General features: G+C 43.5%; 1 protein-coding gene across 14 annotated transcripts in view; it reads right to left on the bottom strand.

Annotated features, from left to right (window-relative positions):
• Positions 1–16,614, bottom strand: part of Bru3 (CUGBP Elav-like family member bruno 3) — a 578,576-nt gene that overhangs the window by 398,369 nt on the left and 163,593 nt on the right. For 4 of the 14 annotated variants that reach the window (XM_083058829.1, XM_083058817.1, XM_083058818.1 and 1 more), the window contains one exon: positions 11,116–11,297. The exons of the other annotated variants lie outside the window; for them this stretch is intronic. The gene's annotated coding sequence lies outside the window, so the exon portion shown is untranslated. The remainder of the gene's footprint in view (positions 1–11,115; positions 11,298–16,614) is intronic. 14 annotated transcript variants of the gene reach the window in all.

Consider the following 16,614-nt stretch of genomic DNA (forward strand, 5'->3'; position numbering starts at 1 on the left):
TGAAAATCTACTTTCATTTAGAAATAGCATGAGTCTATTCCCGCAACTTTTCAGGATCTAACAGAGAAAGGACATCCGAAGGTTCTGGAGTGGAATCTTTCGGTCTGTGTGTCTTTTCGTTTCTAAAGCAGCCCCGACGTCGTTCTAACTCGAAGTTCCCCGCCCATTACGATAGCAAAAGAAACCTTTTCCCTTCCTTTTCGTACGACTTCCACCTACTTCAAAGGACATCCATTAAAAGAGGCCGGCTATAATCTCTCCGGCACTGTTCTCAAAATCAAATCAGCAAACCCGTAGAACTAGTTCGTCGTAAAAAAGTACTCGAATGTGCTCAACAGACTTTTCTTAAAATAGCATGATAAATGGCAGATAATGCATAATCTATAAATGTCCCTTTTTTTCGTGGAATATATTGAATGAGTGCACATAAAAGAGAAATTAATGAAAAACAGCTAAATATTCAAAAATTTGGTATTATTATTAGAGAGTCCAATGTGTGTGTGTACTCTCGTATATCGGGAGACCGCATATTTTGTAATCACTGTAAAAATTGTAAAAATATGCCATGCCGCATTTTTTAATGCAGATATATTCACTTTCTACCATTAACACGAAGTGTTTCGTGTTTAAGGTGTCCTCTGAAGCCCCAGTTTTGAAAAATAAAAAAATGCCGAATACATGAATAGTACGTTTTACGTTGTACTCTCCCCTGATATTCAAATTACTTTGACATAAATCTGGTAGGGTTGGTGATTATCGTGTGATTTTTTTTTTGACGACGCTGTGCGCGAAGTATCATAATGCAAAGTATGCATAATGCTTTTTATTTGCCAAAAACGTAGACCGGGTAATTGACCATCGTCGTTACACGTAACTGCTACAGAGGGGAATCAGAATTTTGGCCCAGTATTATGCGCAATTGAGATGTATCAGTTCGCGTTACGAATCCCCTATATTTTGCGACGCGATCAACGCGATCGAAACTAGATGCTAACAATGATCAAAATGATACTGCGCGCAAATCCTCTCTACCCCCGCATCCACCCCTTCTCACGCGAATTCGCCATACCATCGATTCTATTAGCGTTACTAGTATTTCCGATAATTCTCGATGCATGCACGTGCGACGCATTTACACCGCTCGTAAAGCCGAATTATGCCCGTCAAATATTAACACGATTCTAGCATTAGAGATCGTGCAATGTTCTCATTTGAAGATCGCGATGTATTCGAGTGCGAATAGGGACTATCGATTATCACATATGATCTATCCTAATGGAAATTTCTGGTCTCTTCTGCTCTTATTTATAGATACGTTAATGATCGCTATTCATCATCTACTATTCAATTTTCAATGTACTATTTCGCATGTATGACATATGAAATAATATAAGTCATATTTTATACTTGAATACTTTAAATGATATAAATTTAAATATTTATTCTATAAATCCGATACGAATTCCAAATACGAGAAGTCGGACACTCGGGGTGGCAGGGAAAGGGAGTGAGGGCTCCCAATCCCATTGCACGTCACCCCAGGGACGAAGGGGGAGTTGGCAAGTAATCCTGCCGCTCTCCAAAGCCGCCTTCCAGGGAGGAGGGGGCTGGGAGGAACATGAGGGCTTGCCCTCGGGATGAGTCCGAGAGGACCAGGCCCAGTGGGGGCCCCACCTGATGTAATGCGTTAGCGGTTCCGGGTGGGTGCCCTCCAAGCGCCAGGGATTACCGGTGGGTTTTAGCGGGTATTGGGTCCGACTCTGAAAAGAGTTGGAACCGCGAGTCCCGCACTACCACGGTAAGGCCTTCGGGCCTTTTAACCCTCCCTCAAGGGGCCGTGGTGTGCGTAAATGCATTTCCCCCGTCAAAAAAAAAAAAAAAAAAAAAAGTCCGACACTTCTAGCATTTTTGGATGCTACAGATGTTTCTTGTATTTAATCTCATATATGTAAATAGCAAACGAGAATGGAGCATGCATATTAATGAAGGCAAAGACGAGTGTGCTTTACTTGTCCGTCGGGACGTCTCGGCAAGGGTAATATACGTCAGAAGCGGAAGCGCCTGAATTAGTTACAAATTCAGGCGTAGTAAACGATCCGGCGCTTATAGAACGAGAGCCTCGCGAGCTTTGGAAATTCTCGCCGCGGCGGATAGAGCGATGGCGGCGCGTGGTAGGTAGGTTTACCGCGATAAATCACACGGCGCACCGACAAAAGGGCCTCGACGAAAGGGTTGCCGCCATAAACGTATAAAGTAATTACGCGCCGTATCCCCGCGCAGTGTCGGCCGGCCAAAATTCGCGACGATTCGCCTAAATTTCGCGACCCGTGGTGTGGCGTCGATCGCCATACGAAGTGCATGACGAATGTGATTTTCATCCCCGCGAAACCGAAGCGTTCACCGCGACAGGAATTACATTTCATCGCACGCATTATCAGGACGTGCATTCTGCATGAAACGCTTGCTCGAAAGCCCGGTTATCGCCCTCGCCACCGTGGGTTTCATCAAGTTAAGCCATTTTTCTCCAGTCTCTTTTTGAGAGAAAAAGAGAAGGGAGAATGAGAGAAAAATTTATTGTATTCTGTAGAAGTTTTTTAGAACAATAGAAATAGATACAAGAAATAATTAATTTCATAATGCAATTGACATCTATTTTATTTATAGTCTATTCACTTAATTATTATTTTTTATTATTACTTTTAAAAAATCTGTCATATTAAACATTTATCCTGATTCTCTAATATTCAACTACTTTTACTACTTTAATTTATTATAGCTTAGAGAAATCAGTTCGTATTTAATAAATTTTTTCTTATTTTTATTTTCTCTTTCTCTCTAAATTTTTTTCTTTATTTTGTCTTTCCGTAACTTCCCTTTCATACTCGTACAAACAACGGCTCAAACATGTATTACGTCTGTCAAAACGCTTGCTGTCGCCGGAAAAAAATGCGGGCATTCCGCTCCATTCTTTCCGGTCAAGAGGTGCCTGCTAACTTCCCATGAAAAGAGTCTGGATTTATATACCTATAAATTTCTTGGTATACGGCTTGCTCACTGTAAGTTGGAAGTTAAGACATCTAAGAAAGATTGTAACTGTTTCTAGTGAAATTAATAGTTCATGATAAACAAAACTTATACAAACGAATTATCGTTGATGTAGATAAACCCACTATCGAGGACAATTAATCTGTTTTCTTTTACAAGAGAGCAATTTTAAAATTGACAATTACAGCAAATTACATATATTTTAAGATGACGAAAAATTTTCCAATTGTTTAACGTCTACGTAATTCGAGAAATATATTGCGCATGTACGAGCGTTTTTCTATTAGGAAAGTTCTTCATTAAGAGAGCATTGTGTGGACGGTTTCTTACCTAGAACTGTTCTTCCATCCTTCGTTACGGGCGGAGATTGATGATCGCGAAAAAGCGCTTAAGCAGAAAAAGTCCGCGGTTACCTCGAAAAGAGGGGGAGTTTTCCTATCCGTTAAATCGAGCGAAAAAATAAGAATGCCTACCCTCCGATAGCCATCATCCCAGGTCTAAGGAGAGAAACGAGATGGGCCGTCGCGCTTGTTCGTGAAACGATATATTATGTATGCGGAATAAATGGAATAGAGAAGAGGCTCGAGTCGCGCGCGCGTAAAGTCCTTCGAAACCAATAGAGCAAGCTAACGACTCCTGCCATCGCGCGGTATTATACCCGGTGCGATGTGTATGTACATACGAGGGCGGTTTTTGTCGCTCTCGCCATCTGCGCGATGGATAAGTTCTCGGATGGAAGACGTAGCGAGCCGGATAAATCCTCGAGACTTCCGGCGAAACTTCCTCGCGGGACGAAGAAGAGGTTTACATCGACGATCGCCCCGGAAGTCTGCGCAGGGCGCTTAACGTGAAGTAACGGCCCGCGAGAGCGAAGTGTTCCTAAATTTTTCTCGGGCATCCTTTATTGCGTATTCCCTCTGAGAGATCCTCGTATCTCGCATGAGTCTCTCGCGTATCTCCCGGAAATGAAATTCGCGACGAATCGACGCGCGTCATCGAGCGACATCGAATCGCAGGGATGCAGGGCAGACGCGTCGAGCGAAAATTCTAACTTTGATGAAAAAATGAATAACAATAATAACGCACAATAGGCGTGATACGTTCGATGCCGCGGGTTAGCGCGCGGGTATGAAAATAACAGCGCCCCGCGGGCGAAAAATATTTTTATATACGAATTTTATATGAAAAACGAGCAATAGCTTTCAGATAAAGCGAAATAATACGACGTAAAATTGAATTTCGCCATGGGAAAATAATGGGGCCGGTTGAAACGAAATATTTTACAATTATCTTGCTCGCACGCGCGCGGATATGAACGTCGAATCCGCCAAAACACGGTCATTTTCCACGATTCTCCGACGAAACGTGTAAAACAATCGGATCGACGAACAACATTTTTTATAATAACGATGATACACGGCGAGGGCGAAACATTTCTGTGTACATATATACATACGCCGTTGTTATAAACGTACCGTTTCGCGATTAAAACAGCGCGCTCTCGACAAATCTGCGTGTACTTCGTGTGAGCGATGTTTATTCTGCGATACTCTCGGGCACAATATTCTTGTTTTTTATTTTTTATTTTTTTTTTTACCCGATTATTTTGCGCTCCGCGAAACGGCCGTCCGTCGTAGAATCGCAGTCGTTGTTCGATTTGGTGCGTCGACTGTACCAACGAAGTAACGGCTTGCGCTAAGTATCTCAGCATACACATCTCCGCCCTGCCGCGTCGTTGCCCGAACACCATCGAGAGAGAGAAGCCATCCCTCGCGCCCTTCCCTTTCGTGAAACTCCGCGGAGTGAGCTGAAATCGCGCGCCAGGCGGCCGAATGTATTTCTCGGAGGGCTTAATGCTGGTGAAAGTGGAGATGCGGCACAATGGAGACACGAGGACACCGAGAGGAAGATACAGAAGAGCTTGAGAGCGCGCGAACGTCTGCGTAAGGGAACACAGACGGAGGGATACAAGCAAGGAGCAGGAGGAAAAGAAGATTGAAAGGGATAACAGAAAAGGAACACACTTGTGTGTGCCAATACACTAAGGCTCGGTGGACACACGTCGATTCGTTTGTACGTAGACGATCGTTCGCGGGGGGAGAAAGGGCGAGGATGGCGGGATGGAAACTCGTTATCAGAAACGCCCTAGACTCATGGTCCACCATCTTCGAGATACGCGAGATCTCACTCGTGCGTCTCCTCTCCGAATATCGCCCTGAAACTTCCGTGTTTCCTCCACTTTTCGATTTATTAGATTTCACAACAGACCAGAGAGTGTGATAAAACGAAAACAGAAGAGGATGGCGTCAAGAAGAAAGGAAAAGGTAAGAGGAAGCGGCAGAAAGCCAAGAGAAGCGCGCCCTGGCTGCAGAATCTCTCTCTTTGGCCCTTCTCTTCCTCGGCACTAGCAGTTCTTTTTACGTTCGATCCTGCAAAGTTTTCCTGGCAGGTATCCTGCCCAGGGATTCTGCCAGGGCTCCTGCCCGGACTCGTCCGCAACAGTCCGGTATCATATCTATCTACCGCTTTGTTGCTTTGTCTTTCGCAGGCCTTCTCTTACTACACTCGGTTCTAGACCTCTCTCTTCCAACTTGTTTCCGACATCGTTCTCTCTTCCTCTCGCCGCTGCATACCGCTGTTTGCGCGATGGCGGCGGCAACGAAGACGACGGCAGCAGCAGCTGGTGGCGGCGCGTTCCCGAGTTCCAAACTTCGAAACTCTAACGAAATCTCGGGCAAGGTGAATATTTTATGCGTAAATCAAATCCCGACGAGTATACGCGGGAGAGCGAGGATCCGTGGCACGGTGCGGCTAAATTCAATAGTAACGTAGCGCTTCGCGTGCTCTTCGTGGTTGTACATACCCGCCTTTCTCTCCTATACCCTATATCTCTTATCTCGCTTCTTCGTAGGATATCTTCTCTTTCTCTCTCTCTTTCTCTTATTTTAGCGTTCACCTCTTTTCTTTCTCGTATACACTCAATATCCCACACCTAGAAGTCTAGCCCTTACAGGAGATATTCCATCGTGGGTATCTATCGACTATTGAATTTCTGTCGCGCGCGCTGCAACGACGCGCGCGTTATCGAGCCCATTTGCATCGCTGGATTCAATACCGCGCAACCACTCAACGTCCCGTTCGTTTTGAAGCACTCTCAAGTAGAATGCGTGGCATTATTTCGAGAAATCAAGCGAGACAACGCGCAATTATATACGCGATGCGACGTGAAAGTCGGGATTCTTGAGATTTATATATATATAAGAGATCGCAACGCGCGAAATATAATAACGAGATGTGAACGCGTCTTATTCCGGTATAAAATATTCACTCATGCGAGAAGAAGAAGAGACGGATTCCGTTCGCATCACGCGAGAACGGAATTCGCCTCCGCAAAACGCCTACACACAACACAGCAATAAAGCTCTCCGTCTTTTTCTCCTCCATCGGACTTTCGTACTGGGTTAAGGGGAAAATGCGTGCGGGTTCCCTCTGCGACTGAGCGACCCCATGACCACTCGGCACTCGGTCAACATAACGCTCTGCAGAACGATCAAATATTCAGCAGCGCTTCTGCGTCAGTCGTTTAACCGTGGACGGATACCGTCTTTATTTATTTGTTTGCGACGAGTCGTTTCTTCACCGCTGAACGGGACACCGAGCATCCACAACACGTGTAGAAATGCGTGACAAAAGAGGGAGTAAAAAAGAGAGGGATGTTTTTTTTCTTATCGCCCGAGAACACTGCCAGCGCAGCCTTTTATCCAGATACGATTCTGACCCAAAAAGTTAAGTATCAAATTAATAAATTACAAGCTCTCTCTCTTTCTGTTTCTCTCACCCCATCTCTAGCTCTCTCGTTTCTTTTGGCTTCTATCCGAATAGTACGGTTTACGTGATCTCGACATTCGTCTCTTGCCGAACTCACGCATGCTTCAGCGTCTCAGACGATTTACGTCGAAGGGAAATGCTTTCGCAGAATCATTCGAATGTTTCATCTCATTGGTGCCGCTCTACTACGTATTTCGTCACTCTTCGGAAACTGCTCCGAAAACGCGCCACGAAAATACATGCATACCATCGAAATGTCAAAAACAAAGTCGTATCCCAATATTAGGAATAAACATTTTAAATTGCGTTCAAACACACACGGGGTAAAATTTCGCGAAAAGTTGAAACATCCAAACTGATTCAGTTCTGTCAATTTGCGGGAATATCCGCGAGACTCCGAAATAACTAACTTTATTGGCATTTTGATTCTTAACTCTTTAACGAGGTTGAACTGAAACTCTCTGGCACTTTTTAACAAGCCAAATGAAAAGGAAACAGTAATTAACGCTTAAACAGAGCGGCGGCGGAGAATAACATTTCCGTGTGCCGCGTTGAATATTCGCTACGTGCTACCTCTGGTTGCGGTATTCATGTACACGGGGGCACAGCGCATACACGGTTACCGGGGATGAAAACGCCGAATGAAAATTAGATATCCCGAAATATACCGGCGACGGTGTGGCGGGCGGAGGCCAACTGTGCGCGAAACCCGCGCGAGCTAAAGTATCACAATGACACGGCAGGGATGTATTTACCGGTGCTCTCGCCGGTGCTTTGACGACAGTCGCCAGATAGTCTCTTTCATCCGGTAATTAAGCGGAGAGCTCGAGAAGTTATCACCTGGCGCGATCATTGCTGTACTCCCTGCGCGGGGTGGCTCGTCTACCTGCCTCCGCTTCGAGTGCATGAAATAGAAGGTGGGGAAGAGGGGGCAGGGAAAGAAGGGGGATAGCGACGGGCTCTCTCCCTGTCGAGTTCAGTCCTTAATTAATTAACGCTGCGTCGAATAATAATTATCGAAATGAAAGATGATATCGGCGGTCTTATTTATTGGTAAACTATGATATCGAGCTAACGTATAATCCTACCCTCTCTTACGAGTCACCAGTATATAGACGGTCTCTCTCTGTGTTGCGCGAGCGTACTATATATGTTCGCCTCTCGGCTATGTCATCGACCGATATCTAAACGGGGCACCCCTAATTGATTCATAAATTAATTTGCCCGAGCGATCTCGTATATTTACGGCTCTTAATTATGACTCGTTTAGCGTTCCGCCAGAGTTCCGGGAGAACGCATGCAAATTGTATTGCGATTGTGTTATTGAGGGTAAATCGGTGATTTTTTATCCAGCTTGATTCGTTCTTTCGTTCATTTCCGGTACGTCCTTCCATCTCCGTCAGCTCACACACACACACACACACACACACACACACACACACACACACACACACACACACAACGCTTTATTGTTTTATTCCAGTTCCTTTTGTCGGTGGCGAGCTCGCAGTGGCAGCTCGAAAGGCGTCCAAGACAAATTGCATTCTGCGAGGATTCAATCTAGTCATGGGAATGTTCAAAGTCGAGGGAGATCGCGCGGACGCGTTGGTACGCTTCGAGAGAAATAAAAGCAGCGGCAAGCGTTTTGATGCGGCCAGAGAGATAAAAGGGAAGGAAACGACGCAATCGTTGGAGAGCGCGATTTTGGATGAAGGGCAGGTCGATTCCCAGACTCGTTAGGCCGGTACAAACCGCAAACGCCCGGATCTGTTCTACCACGGTGAAATGGGATATGTGTGTCTCCCCCCTCTTCTCTCCCCTCTTTGCGAATTTCCTCGATATTAAAGCCCGAGCAATGGGATTGCGACGATTGGTGGCGTGCGGCGATCTGCTTGGTGCCTGGATTCCCGATAATTATGTGCCAATTAAATTTAACGACTGTCCATTATTCCGGTCTACGAACGCTCGCGTATCCGTGCTCTCTCTCTCTCTCTCTCCTTTCTGTTTCTCTCTCCCTCAGGGTAGAGACCCTCTCCTCTCTCCTTCCCCTCTGAATTTACCTTCCTCGGTCATACAGCTGCGTGACCAAATCGGCAACAACTATCATTCGGATCGAATCCAATTACTTTTTAATATTATCGGGACGCGCCTGGAATCGAGCTGCCTTTGCGGAAACGTCGCACGACCACATTATAAAACTACGAAGAACTCCCGCTGGCAAATAAATGCTTCCGGGCTGGCTGCGTCCCTTTCTCACATACGTCGTTGTCAGGAGCCATTTGCTCACCACGGCTCTCGCCATCGCTATCAAATGGAATAAAGTGTCAGCGACCAGTTCCGAGGGAAATTGGAAGTTTGGAACGTAATTTGCTACGATCAATCGCATAATTCGAAGAAAATGGGGAGGAAGCGCAATAAATATTTTTGTCATATCGCATTTTATCGAGTCTTCCTCTCTGATTTATAGTTCTTTCGAAAAAGTTTTTAGAAACATTGAATTTTATATCTCGTTATCTTTAATTATTATAATTGTAGTCATTAGAGTGTATATAATATTATTTTTGTATTATCATAAAGATTTTTTTTTTTGCATCGCGCGTCACGTGTAAACGTCAACATCTAATATTCACGTTGAATCATCCAATTTCATGCTGTCTACTCGTGTAATTGTTTTAAAAAAGTATGTCTCTCTTTGCTGCCGCTCCTCGGTACGTCCTCGTTAAGAATTCAAGCGTTTCAACCACAGATTAACCCGCCATCGGACCAGTGTTTACTACCGTTTTCCAAGCTCATTAAAAGAATGAACCAAACGTGTAGCGAGCTCTCAGTTTAATTATCCCGTTGCAGATGTAAAACATATTTAGAGCGCAATATTTACACGCAAATATAGTTATCGACTCATTTACATACATTTGCTCATTACATCAGCGTGTTTGCTGATAATTTGTTTATTCCAGGATGTACTCCTACCGCTAAAATTGCTATTTAACAGATGGCTAAGCTAAAGAAGATAGGCTAATTTGTTATTCAAATGCATTTGCGTGTAAAGAATAAAATAAAACGTCGCAGCGGTGCACAAAATCTTCAATATTCAGAAACATGTTCGATGAAACGAAGAAAATGTGAAATGTGCATGCGCGAGAAGAAATATATAATAGTATGTACTATTCTTTAATCAAATGCCAGTCATTCCTTAGTTGTGCATTGCTGGGCGAGAAATGATTTTTTAGAAGAAATTTTCTCCTACATATGAAGATCTTGTTCAATCTAATATATACCTATAATTAATTGATTCCCGAAATCAATTTAAATTTCTAAACATTTGTTCACTTTTGTCTGACAAGTTTGGAAGATATTTTATTTAAAACTTTCTTCTTGTAAATTATTTTAACGCATTATCTCATAAACGACATTAAAATTCGGCTGCATTATATTGTATCATGCAAATTTATGACCGTTCTCCATCTTATAATTACTAACAGCATGCTCTTATTGAGAAAATAGATATTTATTGAAAAAAATCTTACCATCCCCTATCTATCAATAAATTCGAAGGCCACTCGCGTCTGTAGAGAAGATGGCAGCAAGCAAGCTTGATATAACTTCTAACATCAAGTTTAGGAATTTGTGTTGCGGAAATAGGGTAGGGTGCTCGTCATCGGCACAGAGAAGTAAGGAATAGTTGGTAGAGGGTGAGCACCAACACAGAATGACCACTAAACACCTAACAACCAACATAGCAGTCAACATCGAACATCGATAAACCAACGAAACTTAACCAACCACAAGTCACATTGTAACGGAATTCAGCGAACAGTGAAGATCCACCAATACATATATATAAACGTAAATAAATATATATATGTATATGTAGAATATATACAAAACGTATATGCATTGTTGAATGACGTGTGAATACGTACGTGCGCACGAAGAATGCCTCTGCCAAGGTGCGTCGTCGAGACGACGCTCTAAGGAACAATTTTGAATCACGTAATTTGAATTGAACAATGCAAACGTGTAGGTTTCCATCAAATTCAACGCGATTGCCAATAGACAGAGCACTCCCGAGTCCACGTTCGTTTGATGGCGAAGGCAGATCTTGGCCTTTCGCAGGAGTCTCCCATCAAAACATCAAGAAGATAAATACTAATTGTGAGACACGAGAACGTAAAAGAGTGAGACACGTTAAAACTTAATGACACATCTTGAGAGACACCGAGTAGGGATATGATGACGTACCACATCGAGTACATTGAGAACGTGGTTCGCGTGGACGACACTAGTAGTGGTAGTAGTAGTAGTAGTAGTAGTGGTAGTAGTAGTAGTAGTAGTTGTTACATTGTGTGTTGTGGTCGTGGCAAGAAGAAGAAGAGATGGAGGAGGTGTGCGGCGCCCCCGGCCAGCCGGTCGCCCGTCACACCCTGAAACAGAATAATATTGTCACTCCTCTGCGAAGAAATACCCACCCTATCGACTATCTCTTCTTTGTCATCGCTGTCTAAATATAACTCATTCGTTAGCGATGTGTCTCACGTTGATTGCAGAAGTATCTGTAGATAATTAATACGATATACAGTCGCGATATTTCATATCCTTGCAAATATTTGCGATAATTTTCGGAATTAGCGACAAAAATATTATTTCATCTTGTAACAAAAATATATTTTTAGAATATATTAATATATATTTATATATATATTTTATATAAATAAACACCATCTTACAATTAGATTTAAATGAAATAGAAAGATGTCAACTGTGTTTAAGAAAATCTGTTTCAAATTATAAACTCGTGAAGAACACACGAGCTCTAATAAAATCAGTATATCCGATTATGAAAATTGATAATAAAATAAAATTCAATCTTGACATTTAAAAGTTATAGAAATGTAGACTTGAGACGTTAAAGTTAGCGTCTAGTTTGAAATTAAATTCTGCACTCGATGCGCGCTTTTACGTGTGAGGGTCTGACCTGACAGTGTCGATTACGTTTGTTACAACTCGGTTTTATCAGTGGCTCCAATACTTTGCTCACACAGAGTAGCGGCGCAAAGTCTCGCCGTGTGGAGGGTCGAAGCCGAAAAAAGGGAACGAAGCTTTATATCGAGGAAAAGGGGATTTCGGATTTGCTGGACCGTGTCCACCCCCATTGCATCGTTTACACTAACACGAGCGAACAGACGAGCACGAGCGCGCGTCTGTACATACGAAGGAAAGGCAGAAAGTTGACGGAATAAGAGAAAGAGAGAAAGAATGATGTGACGGTGAGTAGAGGGGAGGCTTAGAAACGGGAGCAGCGACCGGGATTTTAACGTCGAGCACACTCGTTTCGAGTCGATAGGTCCACTTCGACTGGCTTGGGAAGCAGTCGACATGGTCCAACAACTTCCTCTCCGGCTTCCACCTCGCTCCGCGCCCTCCATCGCGCGCCCTTTCGTCCATCTAGCCATCATCTTCGTAGCAGGAAACAGGGCGTGAGCGGATGGAAGTTTTCATAACGCTCACACGCAACTGATAAAAACACCGATCCTCGATCCGACTCTTGTTAGGAAACAACGGAGTTTTTTTTCAGTTTGCTCGCTGGAAGAAGTGGTCACTTGTCATAAAGTAATGTTAGTGATTTTTGCGCGATAAAACCTAAATATACGAACTAACACGTCAAGGAACTATCGCGTTTTCTGATGTAGATTGAGGAATTATTATTCACGATATTCAAGTTGGAGCGAAAAACACGAAAAACGATGTCGAATAAACTGTGAGACGTAAAAGACTCACTCGTGAGAACCGTAGCACGTGTCTCATCATGGTAAGAAGGATACGTGAGGTTTATTTAACTCCAAGAGAGACTCCGCCTCCCTACGACGAAGTAGATTTGAGTATGCTAATAGCGAAATATCATGATTATCTCCAACTATTTAAGCAAAGATCGTAAAAATTTTTGTTCGTCGCGATATGAAAGTTAAATATTGTTGCAACGTGCTTCAGCATGAGCTGAGTGATAATGATCCTCCAAACGATAAAACGTATTCATTGAGAAGAAAACAAAATAGAGATAAAAATGGAGAGAAGACAAAATAGAAATTAAAACATATTTACTACATATACATTTAATATAACAGCATATAATTATTAATTATACATATATGTCTAGCCTTTTAATACGCTCAATCAATTCTTTTGATGAAATTGAATTTCATATAAGAAGAATTCCTTTTGCAGTAACATGTATTCGTATTATTGAAATCATTGTTTTCGTTTCCCAAAATTCGGTGGAAATAAATAGGGTGCTTGCTGGCAGTAGAGGGATACAGAAAATGGATTCGCGCACACGAACACACAGCGAGGCGTGTGTATGGACGCAAATGGACGGAAATATTACGCGGCGCGGGGAAGAGGGAAATAGAGATGCCGAGAGAGAAAAGCGGGTTAGTGAGTGAGGGACAGGGTTTGCAAGTTTATTTTGTATGCCACGCAGTGAAGAAAGTTCCATCCAGCTGTTAGTCGCGTCTTCCTTAGTTTTCCTTTCGATGAAAACTCGCTCGCGAGTTCTAAAAGCTTCCATCTTCCGTGCACACAAGCGACTAAAGAGCAAATAACCAAATGTGGCTTACTTGCACGTAAGAGCAAAGTATAATAAGAATGTAATCACAGTGTAATTACAAGAGGGGAGCAGATTTGACTTGGAAATTACTTGCAAATTAAGACTACTGTTTTTATCTTACGTTAGAAAAGAAACATTAGGAAGGTCGAGAATGTAAGAATGATTCGATTGAAAAATAAATAATAATAATCAATAAACATCGACGCGGAAGGGACGAAAGATTGATTAAAAGGGTGAACATTAAAAAATGTCCTCAATTGATTTTTATTTTGTCATCTCGCTTTGTCAATCGCTAGGCTTTCGATATCGCTAGAAATAAATATATAACACGGAATACATCATTCTCTGGATTGCCGTCATACTGGCCGCTTGTTCTCGTCACAAATAGAACCCCCGGGAATTATACCGCGGAGATCGACGGCATGGGATGGGTTGACGCGATAATACTGGTTATCATCGCGCTGATTGCACCCATACCTCCTCCCCTTCGCTACGCTCGCTACAGCCATCGGCCTGTCTTCCATTGGTACCTGCATCTGACCCGGTATATTTCCACCCGAGCTATTCATTACGGGCGGCGATCTACAACGATCGTTCCTCTCACGATACATCGACGTACGAAAATTGGCGAGCAGCACGGTAGGGGTTAGTTTATGCATTCATACTCGCAGGCATGAATCCTTAGGGCGGGAAAGCCCGTACCGTGCCGAGATTACGGCGCTTTGGCGGTGAATGTACAAGTGATACGCGCTTGATGATCCGGCAATTTTCAAGAGGGAGGAAGTTTTACAACAAAGATCCGAGGTAATTTAACTGAATGGGCCGTTTTACAAATTAACTCTTCCGAACTTTAGCTAGGTCCGTTGCACTTTCGCTTGTAAATGGCGAAAATTATTTTAATTGGACGCGAAACTCTATTTTCTCCTCTCCTCGGCTGAAGTAAATGCGCGACCAGTCGTCAAGGTAACTCCCGCATAAGACTCACGTAAGCGTTTGAAAGTTACTCGAAGATGATCACATATATAGGATGATGACTGGTTCTCGTAATAAAATTCAACGAGGCGTGAGATCGTTTGCGTATCGCGATGCGCGAATGCTTGAAAAAAAAGAAACGGAGTGAAACGTGCCACGGTCCCGTTATTTACACTCGTAAAGTCGTACATCCGCAGTCACGCGCCTGCATTTGCGGCAAAGGTAACGAATGGCAGAAGGTAAAGCAACCACACCTTCGTATGAAACTCTCTCAACCTCTCTCTCCCCTCGTATACATATGTGTGTTTACGTTGCGAACGCGCCACGCCAAGCGGAACTAACGATAACGAACGGTTGCGAACGTAAGAGACCGGTTCTCGGAGCAAACGTCATTTCGACCAAGCGTTACACGGACGATGCGTGAAGTAAGAGAAAATGAGCTACTTGCGAGATTCCGAAAGAGAAAGTAAGCGAGTACAGCTAATAAATATAGTGGTACTGAAGACAAGTAGCTAGATAGATTATATGATTTATCTTAAAACGCGTTTCCTTTGCAGCGCAACTAGAAAAATGGCATTGAAGAAAAAGAAATAATTAAATTATATACATACATTTATTAAAAGTCGTCAGAATATCTGTATAGCATGAGAGATAATTAAAGTAGAAATAGCATTTCAACAATCTGATTAATTTAATTTAATTTAATAATAATTTATTATTATTAATTCGCGGATATGCGAATTATTTCAGAAGTATTATTTATGATGGATATGAGAGATATAAATTACCGATGATCGTGTGTAATCAACTGCACGTAGAATAGGAAGAGTTTAAACGCGGAATATACAAATAAATTAGGAGAAAGCCGCGCGAGAGAGCGATAGAGAATTCACAAAGCGGAAAGTTTCCCGATATTCCGCGAGAAATGCCTACGCACAAGAGCGGTAGATAATCCCGACGATCATCTCGGCGCGACAGCTCGAAAGTTCCGGCCGTTTCGGGAGACGTAGTGTGTACTTCGCTGGTTTATAGCTACCCTGCGGTCGTCGGGTTTCCAAGTGGTCAGCGGCCGGTTCCCGCCAGCGTTATCCACTTGCATCGTAACTAGTCGTAGCAGCAGTAGCAGCAATAGCAGCGGGAACGGTAACGATGGTCACTGTTGCCGACCTTGTTGTTGTTGTTGTTGCCGTTGCTACTGCTAGCTGCTGCTGCTGCTGGCTGCTGCCTCGACGGTCCAGCCGCTGCATCGAAACCGGCGACTGCATCTGCGTTGTGCCAAGAGGGTGGAGGACAAGGGGGAGTGCGCTAGTAAATTACACGTTGACTAGGGCTGACAACCGCAATGCGTGGCACACACGGTGCGGTGCGCGCACGACGTGCCTCCCCTCTGCGCGAGACGCCGGTGTGTTTATGCGGCCAGTGAGTCAGGCACTGTCAGCCGGCCTAGGCCGCTCCTGTGAATTATAGACGAGCCGGCCTTAATAAAGACGCGGTGGATGCCCGAAATTCTCGCCCGGCGTTCCATTGGCCGGCCGAGTATGCCGCGATGATTCCGCCGAATTGCAGACCAACGCGAAGCGACATACTCGTTATGTTTCGTACGCTCGTTACGCACCACTTCGCGAATGCCGTATGCAGCTGGTTCACCGGACCACGATACTCGGCTAAATGTCGAGTGATTATGAAATAACATAATTGCTTAAAAAATTAGAATTTTCCTCGTCTCGTCTCACACTTGTACAAATTAATGAAGCTCGAAAATGAACGTCTGAGTTTGGGAATAATTAAGGGTCGACGATGAGCGTTGCATATTGCTGATAAAAAATGTGTATGCTTTCGAGAATAATGTAATAATGCAGTATTAAAACAAAATTACACCTATCGCATTATTTTATCACTTCTCCTTGAAAATCGACCAAATATTGCACAAGTGCATGACCGTTCCGCAAGTATTCATTTCATAATAATAACACATGCAAAATGCAGAACACATGTGCCTTTCTGTAGAAAGACAAGCGCGTTCCGCGTTGTTACATCATCAGCGGCGAGCATAAAGCACTGTCTGGGTCACTCAGGCTCGTATACACGCGAATATCAGTGCCAAATGCTAGTAGTTATGTATATCGAGAGTAGTGAAACAGAGATGTAAATTTATTTTGAAATTT

Source organism: Prenolepis imparis, unplaced genomic scaffold, assembly GCF_030444845.1.
Source record: "Prenolepis imparis isolate NDT839.2.m4 unplaced genomic scaffold, iyPreImpa1.0 SCAF_2, whole genome shotgun sequence".
Classification (NCBI taxonomy): Eukaryota; Metazoa; Arthropoda; class Insecta; order Hymenoptera; family Formicidae; genus Prenolepis; species Prenolepis imparis.